Source organism: Choristoneura fumiferana, chromosome 3 (genome assembly GCF_025370935.1).
Source record: "Choristoneura fumiferana chromosome 3, NRCan_CFum_1, whole genome shotgun sequence".
Taxonomy (NCBI): domain Eukaryota; kingdom Metazoa; phylum Arthropoda; class Insecta; order Lepidoptera; family Tortricidae; genus Choristoneura; species Choristoneura fumiferana.
In genome coordinates, this window is record NC_133474.1 from 9,134,545 (window position 1) to 9,143,103 (window position 8,559).

At 37.2% G+C, this 8,559-nt stretch overlaps 1 long non-coding RNA gene across 1 annotated transcript; it reads right to left on the minus strand.

Moving 5' to 3' along the window:
* Window positions 1-2,404: 2,404 nt before the first annotated feature.
* On the minus strand, window positions 2,405-8,489 carry LOC141426512 (uncharacterized). Its single transcript, XR_012451240.1, has 2 exons — window positions 5,787-8,489; window positions 2,405-5,032 (listed from the first exon to the last, which is right to left on the minus strand). It is a non-coding gene; the product is annotated as an uncharacterized lncRNA (long non-coding RNA).
* Window positions 8,490-8,559: the final 70 nt, after the last annotated feature.

Consider the following 8,559-nt stretch of genomic DNA (forward strand, 5'->3'; position numbering starts at 1 on the left):
CTGGTTACCAAAGTAGGTAGTCGTCAAGACGAATCAAATGAGACCAAAATCGATGCAGTCGAGTCGTTTTATTAGAGTTCCTATGGCCAACATCTAACTTCATCATCAGATCAGCTCTACGTCATAATTGTCATCGGATTTATACATGCATGCAAAATTTCAGCTCAATCGGTTGAAGATATCCACTTCAAATTCAAGTTAAAATATTAATTCCACCCGAACAAACATAACTAGTTACATTACATTACAAGATAAAAACATATCACCAAAATGTAAGCACTAGGTGCAAGTATTTTGAATAAAGAACAATTTTAAATTCTCATCCTCTTTGCCTGTCGCCCTGCCGGAGGCTGAATAGCGCTTCAGACTCTTGCCATGCGCCGCAGCAGATTAAAAAATTAGCTGTCAGTTTGGTTCATTCGCGGGAAATTCAGTGGACTTCGTATGTTGTGTAATTAAATAATAAGAAGCTCGACTAGTGTGAATAAATTTTAAACTGTATTATAAACCTTGTAAATAGTGTTAAATACTTAGTATGATTTTTTTAGTGTAAAAAACAATAGGTAAACATAGTGATTATACAGTGTGGATTTGGCGAGCGCTTTATCAAAGTTGGCTTCATTGAGGTTTGTGGTTCATAAATTGCTTTATTAATTTTGCACAAAAACGAATAAACCACACAATCAGACAGTCACTATATTATAATATCGAAGCTTTTATAAAACATAATTAAAATCGCAAACATAAAAGCTCCGATCAACGAGTACCTACTAATCGTTGATCGGAGTATAAAAGGTAAATATTCAACCAAAATAGGTCGCCTTAGCAACGGCTAATAACGTCTAGCAACCAAAAAACTCTGAAAAAAACACGTTTCTTGTGTGACGACTCCCTTTAATTTGTAACTTTACTTTATTTTTAGTATTTTTGTTATAGCGGCCACAGTAATACATAATCTGTGAAAATTTCAAGTATCTAACTTTTACGGCTTAAGAGATAGAGCCCTGTGACAGACGGACAGACAGACAGACAGCGGAGTCTCAGTAATAGGGTCCCGTTGGCACCCTTTGGGTACGGGACCCTAACAATGGTCCGTATTGATTACCGACATCGTACAGTCAAGGGCAAAGATATCGAAACGGCCAAAGTTGCAAAAATATGTACTCTATGCACTTAACATTAAGGCCGTGTACTTATACATATTTTTGAAACTTTAGCCGTGTCGATATCTTTGCCCTTGACTGTACCATCAGCCAAATATGTAGTCTACCACCCCAAAGTTGATAATCGTTTGCATGTCATTAAACAACAATGCCAATAGACGTGTGTCAACTTGAAAGTTCGACTTTAGCGACATATTCATTTGATAGGAACTTGTCAAAAATTTTGCTGATGATTTGTACCTACAAATAATATAGGTGAAGGAATGGACAACTGAACAAATCGATGAAACGATATCATCCAATCAAGGTTGCTCGTTTACTTGAAACTCTATTGAAAAAAGAAAATACTGATCCAAAACCATCTCCTCGACGCAAAGAACCATCAAACAAAGAACGAATATTCCGAGACCATCGATATATATGTACTATGTACTAACGGTAGAATATAAGTCAATGTCCGAGACGAATTTATGGTAAAGTGTCAAATGGAATTTATTCATGGCGATATAGGTGTAGGTTACTTTATAAATAAATTACGTCAAACAAAACTCTTGGCTATAACTGTACAATTTTATTTCAGACTATTACAAGTTGTAAGTTTTTAATAAATAAAATAGTTTGGCCACGAAAAATCTTATAATTCCTCGTGGTCAAATCAGATTGACTACCAAGTTTGACCACGAGGAAGGAAGGAAAAAAAATCCTTGTGGGAGGCATTCCTTTTACTGATTTGAAATAAAGCACGCAGTGGTAGGTAATAAAGGGTTTTAGCATTAGCTTTTATAGCAGCTCTGACGTAGGTACAGCATATAAGTAGGTAGGTTATATATAGAATATATAACGAAACTAATTTAAAAGGAAAACACGACACCTATGAAAAACAAGCAAGGCTTGTGAGTATTCGAATAAAACCCAGTCTGTTAAAACTTAACCCTATCGTACTAACATTATAAAGGAAGATGTCTGTAAAGATGTTTGTCACTCAATCATGCAATATGTAGGTATGTCCCAACCGATTTATATGAAATTTGGTATGGAGATCTATCAATCTAACTATATATATTGCAGTTCCCGCGAGACAGCGGTAGACAAATTCTTGGCAGCAGCTATGATATATAATATTAATATGTACTGCAAATTAGTGCGCGACTCGATACTAAACCTACCTAAATACTAGGTACTTACTATGCGCGCACTTTAATCAAAAGCGAACTTGGGAGTGTTTAAATAAAATTGTCAAATCACATATTCAGTTGTTTATTATCTATACTGTACTCAAAATTGATCCGAAGATCACATCACATAGTAATTTCATAAATAATATTACAATGTCATGTACTTTCTGTGATTGCTCGTGAATAAAAAATGTTCACAATATTATCAATATTTGTTCACTGGACCGGTTTACCTTTAAGTAGACTGTACTACATATTTAGATACCATTAGTAAGGTACTCAAAGAACTTACAGTGTATTTGATGAGAGATATAATAATCAATTATTGTTGCAGTTCATTTTTTTGACAATATATTTACAGTTTTACATATTTTTTTTCGTGATTTACAAATAAATTCTTGAATATTTAATTAGGTCATCATTATTCCACTTGGATTTATTATAACAGTACTTTATAGTTAAAAATATCACAAAAATGAAATATATTATGTGTAAGACACACGCAACATTAAAAATACAACAAAAGAAAATAAAAAAATCCACTAGAAACCTTGGGCCAGAAGAGTCCCTTCTAAACAGGAAGGATACTTTCGATGTTCATCTTTCATAACGGCAATTTGATACCATAGTCATTTATATCACACTAATTAAATATAAAAGTAATCGATTGTCTTACAATAAATGCGTCAGATCATAAAATTTTGATTATAAAATTATAGGCAACAAATAATCCATGAAACGATAAATTTTAACAAAAAATAAAATGACAACTTATACATTTAAGAGCCATAGTGCCGTATTGATAAAAGTGAAGTGATCACTCTAGTCACTAGCACGGACCGATAATAACAACCAACAAAACACAAACGCAACGAGTTCTAATGAGTTTGACTCCGCTTCCGATATATTCACCTTTTATCGATATGGCATTCCACTTACGATACGACAATAAATATATCATAACACGCTTACACATTAATCACTTCTTTAATTCCGACGCTAGGAATTATTTCATAATATATACCTAAAAATATAATCACGGCACAAGTATCCCTCCGACTAAATTACTAACGTAGTGTCACTTTATCAGGATTTAGAATCAAATATGTATTATGTATCTTAAATATTTTTTATTATTAATATATCATTATCAAAATATCCACTAAATGGGAGGAATAAATCAAATTATTAATATTTATTCTAATATTAATCGCATGACTGATCAACAAAAAGGATATGGACTAGGAATAATATTAGGCATTAGGCTTCCATGCCCTCGGGACGCGCGGCGGCCGCGCGCCCGCTCCTTGCCGCCACGCGGCGCGTGCGCGTGCGCAGAGACCTTTGATCAAACGTTAATACTGCTCGTGTCCAAAACATAACTGCTATTTTAGTAACGCTGTACTCCGCGAGAGATAGTCGGACTCGATCGCCGGTCACTATTTTGTGCTTCGATAAACGAGGATCGATTATCAGTAAAGTAATGATTATCTAGCAAAATCTATCTGGAATAAAGCCGACGTTCTATCCTAGAATTTAAATAGCTTGGAAGTATGCCTTCTTCATTTTAATATTGTCCAATAACGTTCATTGTATTTCGAATGTCTGTCCTATCACTCTACGAGTGTCGTGATCTATGCTAACGTGTGAACCGGGTGCGCGTGCGGCGCCGCGCGAGCGGCCGCGCGGCGGACTGCACGCGCGCGACACTAAACGTGAAATTGTGCTCCGGCGTCAAAAGTTTCAGTGCCGAAGGAGAGAAGCGGCTACTCTATTGGTGTTTCATTACTGGTTCACTTAATCTAAACTACTGTAAACTTGTCACCTAGTAAAACAAAATTTTATAATTCATAAAAAAGTAACATAATTCTCACAAAAATGCTCACGTTAGGAGTGCGGAGAGGCAACTTTTGACACCGGCCTGGGCCGTCTCGCCAGAAGCCGCGGGCAGGCCGGCGCCGGCGCGGCCTCCGCGGCGCCGCCGCCCCACCCGTCTCGACAATACATCACTTATATTATGTATACAACAAAGTTTGTGCGACGCCAAACGGCAGACGCACCGATCTTTACAGGAACTCATCACATCTTAAAAAAAATAAAAAATAGTAATAAAACATTTGAAACCTCACTAACTACCTATTTGACGATCTCGGTACGATCTCGATAAAATTACTCAAATGGCTCCGGCGCCTCGAAATCTATTCATATCACAATCGCATGACCGTGCCTGAGAATCATATCCCGCTACTTATGTACACACTCTTTCCCGAAGACTTAACGAACATTCCCGGCCGAGTCGAGTGGCGGCCGCGTATGGCGGGCCGCGCCACTCGCCCCAGCCGTTCTAAACTAACCGATATTTACTAAGATATCACCACCTCAGCCGCGGGAGCGACAGTGCGATCCGGCCGAACCTGCCATTCCCGAGTGTGCCAGAGGCGCGATCGATATGGATAACGCGGCGATGCGGGGCTGAATACTGGACTTTTGGATGGGTGAAGAAAAGTGAGAGGTGAGAGGGTATGGGTGAGGGGGAGGGTGAAGGGTGAGGGTGGTGGTCAGGTTAGGGGGGTCGCAGGGCCGGCGGCAACTGCACGGGGATGTGGTAGTAGCGGCAGGCGGCGCGCCGGCACGCGCCCGCGGCGGCGTCGCGGCACACCACCACGCGGGAACCCACCACCTGCAGCCCGCACCCTGGAAACACAACAATCACGTTATTTCGCGTCTGCCCAGTGTCCACACAACACTTCAAACAAAAAACATTTTTTAAACCGCTCGCGATGGGAATAAAACAGCGTACGTTCAAAAAATATAATTGGCATAGTTAATAATCACACGAATCTTTTTATAAATGGTTCGTCTATGGACTTTAGAAAAGTGGATTATGAGTTATTGGTAGTTAATGAAGAAAACAGAGAAAAGTTAGACTATGCGTTATTTCTAGCACTACCTACATCTAGAATTTCTATTATCAAATTTGTATAAATAAATGGAAGCTCCATCTATTTTGCATTAAACACAACTAAGAAATATTAGACTAATTTCTAGATAAATACTGTCTACTATAAACGTTAAATGAATACTACTAGTTCGGTATTAACAATGTAAATACAGTGATCATGCAAGAAATGAGGAAAAAGGAGAGGCATTACAATATAGTTCCTACACAAAAAAATAATAATGGGAATGGTTATTAATATTTCATTAAAGCTACAGTTACTGTCAAAACTGCCCACAATGCTTTCAATATATTAAACAATGGAAAGAGAATACAAAATCACTCATAGGTGAGTATCCAACAAAAACTTTATTGAATTTAAGTTATGACAGTAACTAGATCGAACGATACTGCGTTCTGATTGAGAAAGTTACATGACTTATTTGCAGCAGATCCAAACGGACGAGGTATTTTAATTATGAAACGGTTGTATAAAACATTTACACCCACCTTCACGAATATGAACAAATCTGCAGGTAGGTCTTGTACATCCTTGTCGATTAAAATCTTGGCACACCGGGAGGGTGTCCAGTAACTGAAAATATAACAATTACTTATTAAGGACGGTTTTTCATTGTACAACAAATCGTAGGCCGTCATACAGTGCATCCTACAATGTATAAGTCTAAGAGACATGTGGCCGAAAATTTTCTTTAGCATTGTTATCAACGTTTAATTATTGTTGAATAAATATCGTTCGGTATAACACAGAACGCAGATAATCAATATTAGTGTCACTTACAAGTTACGTTCTTACGAGTAATTTAAATATTATTGTCATAGTCGACTTGGCCTTCTCGAAGAATTGTACGGAGCTTATCCATCATGGATCAACTGAGGAATGACGGCCTTCTGTGTTTTATGTAACTACTTCATGAACAGTCAGACTTGTGACTAAACATTATTCTGTAAGTAAAATTATATCACAATTCATCATTTATATCTATATCACACAACGTCAGCGGTTCATGAATTTATTATGTTAATAGTGTTAATACTAAATCTAATTGATCATTTTTTGGACATTCATACATCTGACATTGAACAATATCCTCATTGCACAGCCGTCTGAAAAATAACGCTGAAATAGTTTTTGTAATATCAAAGAGCAAAGTGTGAACGACTGTTGCATTGTATGAGACGTGTCACAGTCTTGACGAAGATGGCATTCGATTGGCTATTTCTAACAGTTTACCGCAATCATGAAGTAAGTAGGTGGTCTAGTTCTAATCAGACATTATGCGTGTGTAGTTTCTCAGTCGCTACATAAATAAACACTAAACGGGACACACGGAAGGCGAAATTACAAGAAATGAAATCGTTTCGCTGCTTCAATATTACAATAACTTTACAAGATTCGTTGCACAATATGATTGAACCTTACAAGCATTCTTTCATTTACTAGCCCGCCAGTTCAGTGTGTGTCACCTTTATATTGTAAAATCTGTTGGTACAAGAATTACACAACATTTAAATTATTACTACGAGCCCAAAATAGTTAATCTCGTTCTCGAGTTGCCGTTACCGTCAGAGAGTGGTGTTAAAGTACGCTGCATTATGCACATAGTAGGTATGATATATAATATCTAAATGGCATGCAGAACGCTTGAAGTATAATCATTATTGCGCAGCCAATCTCATTTAAGCGTGACTATATTTACAAAAAAGCTAAAGCATGATGCTAGTCAACTTTTACCAGGGCGAGGGCGTTCTAGAGGTTTGTAGCGTCCAAAGTGTACCCAATAAATACCAACTGTTGCTATAACAAAGCTTAAGAGGCTGTGAGGGAAGTTACGACATGTGGCTGCATCGATTGTGATCAATTACACATCTTCCGGTTCTCGGGAGAGAAACAAAGACGGTCATGCTTGTCGGTCGTAGGCATGGTTATAATTTAAATAGACAAATAAATTTATACCTTTAGCTTACATGACAGTTCTGGACGTGACATGTTAGTGGTAGTACAAACTGCAACATAATGACCATTAGAGAGTGCGGTTACTGTACGACAAACAAAAGAAAACCAAGTATTTATTATTACATCTACGTGAACACTTCAAATAAGCATAGCCTATCTGGCCTCAACGTAAGCGAGGGTTGAAGCCGCAACTGCGAAGCACTTAAAGCATTGCTAGAGAAAAGTCGAAGTGAATATTTTAGGCAAGCGAATAAACTCGTCTTTATAGATGTGATAAAAAATCAAATAAGGCAAAACTAATTTTAAAATTCAAGACACTTCGAATCTCTCTATCACCACTTTCAACTCAACAACCAACTACGCAAAGTTAAAAAAATAATTTATTAAAAGCATTACATTTTAAAAAGAATAAGTACTATGAAAACCCCCTTAGCGGTTGATAGTTGACATTGGCAAGCGGTGAGAATATAAGGGTGCTAAAAAGTTGACGAAATTTTAGTAGGACAATTTTAAATTGTGTATTATTTTAAGTTTGATGTCGAAATAAAGTTATGTTTATGTCTAATTTAAGTGCAGTGTTTGAAGATTAAAATCATAATAAGTCAGCGTCGGTCAACTTTTTAACAGTAAATAATTTGGCTTCATTATTTAATTTCAGTAAACAACCTAAAGTGAAACCGCCGGTGAGTGTGTGAATATTGATAATTAATAATAAGCATATCGGTAAGCTAATTAGTCGGTCATGCTCGTACAAGCGGCGTGTTTCAGTTTAGGCGTCAAACAGGAATCTCTTATTCTGAGGATATTAAAGTAAGCTGATTGTATCTTACCGGGTGTAAGCAAGGCAATACTGTAGAGTGACTTCTTCCACATTTGAAAGCAAGTATGTCTCACTATACCAAACTAAAAATCATCAACAAGTAAGTTGTAGCATCAACTGTTCATTACAATATAATAAAATACAGTTACAGCACAAATACTAGATGGCTGATGTGGATGGTGACATTGAGACTCATGAGACGCCTGATAAGCGATGCCATCAGTCGGTACCGAGGCGGTCAGCCACAGCATGTCCAACTCATCTGTGCCATCATTATTCCTATTAGTTTGTTGTTAGAAATTAATAAGTAAAAAAAAAAACGTAAAGAAATAAAAAACGAGACCTGAAAACCCACTTACGCAAAAAAGGAAGGACTTCATAATGATTCTGATTTGATTTTGAACATGAAAATACCGTGAGACTCACTCATTTTAAAATGATATTGTACCGGATAACTCACACACGGCTTTGAGCGGCGGCGCGCA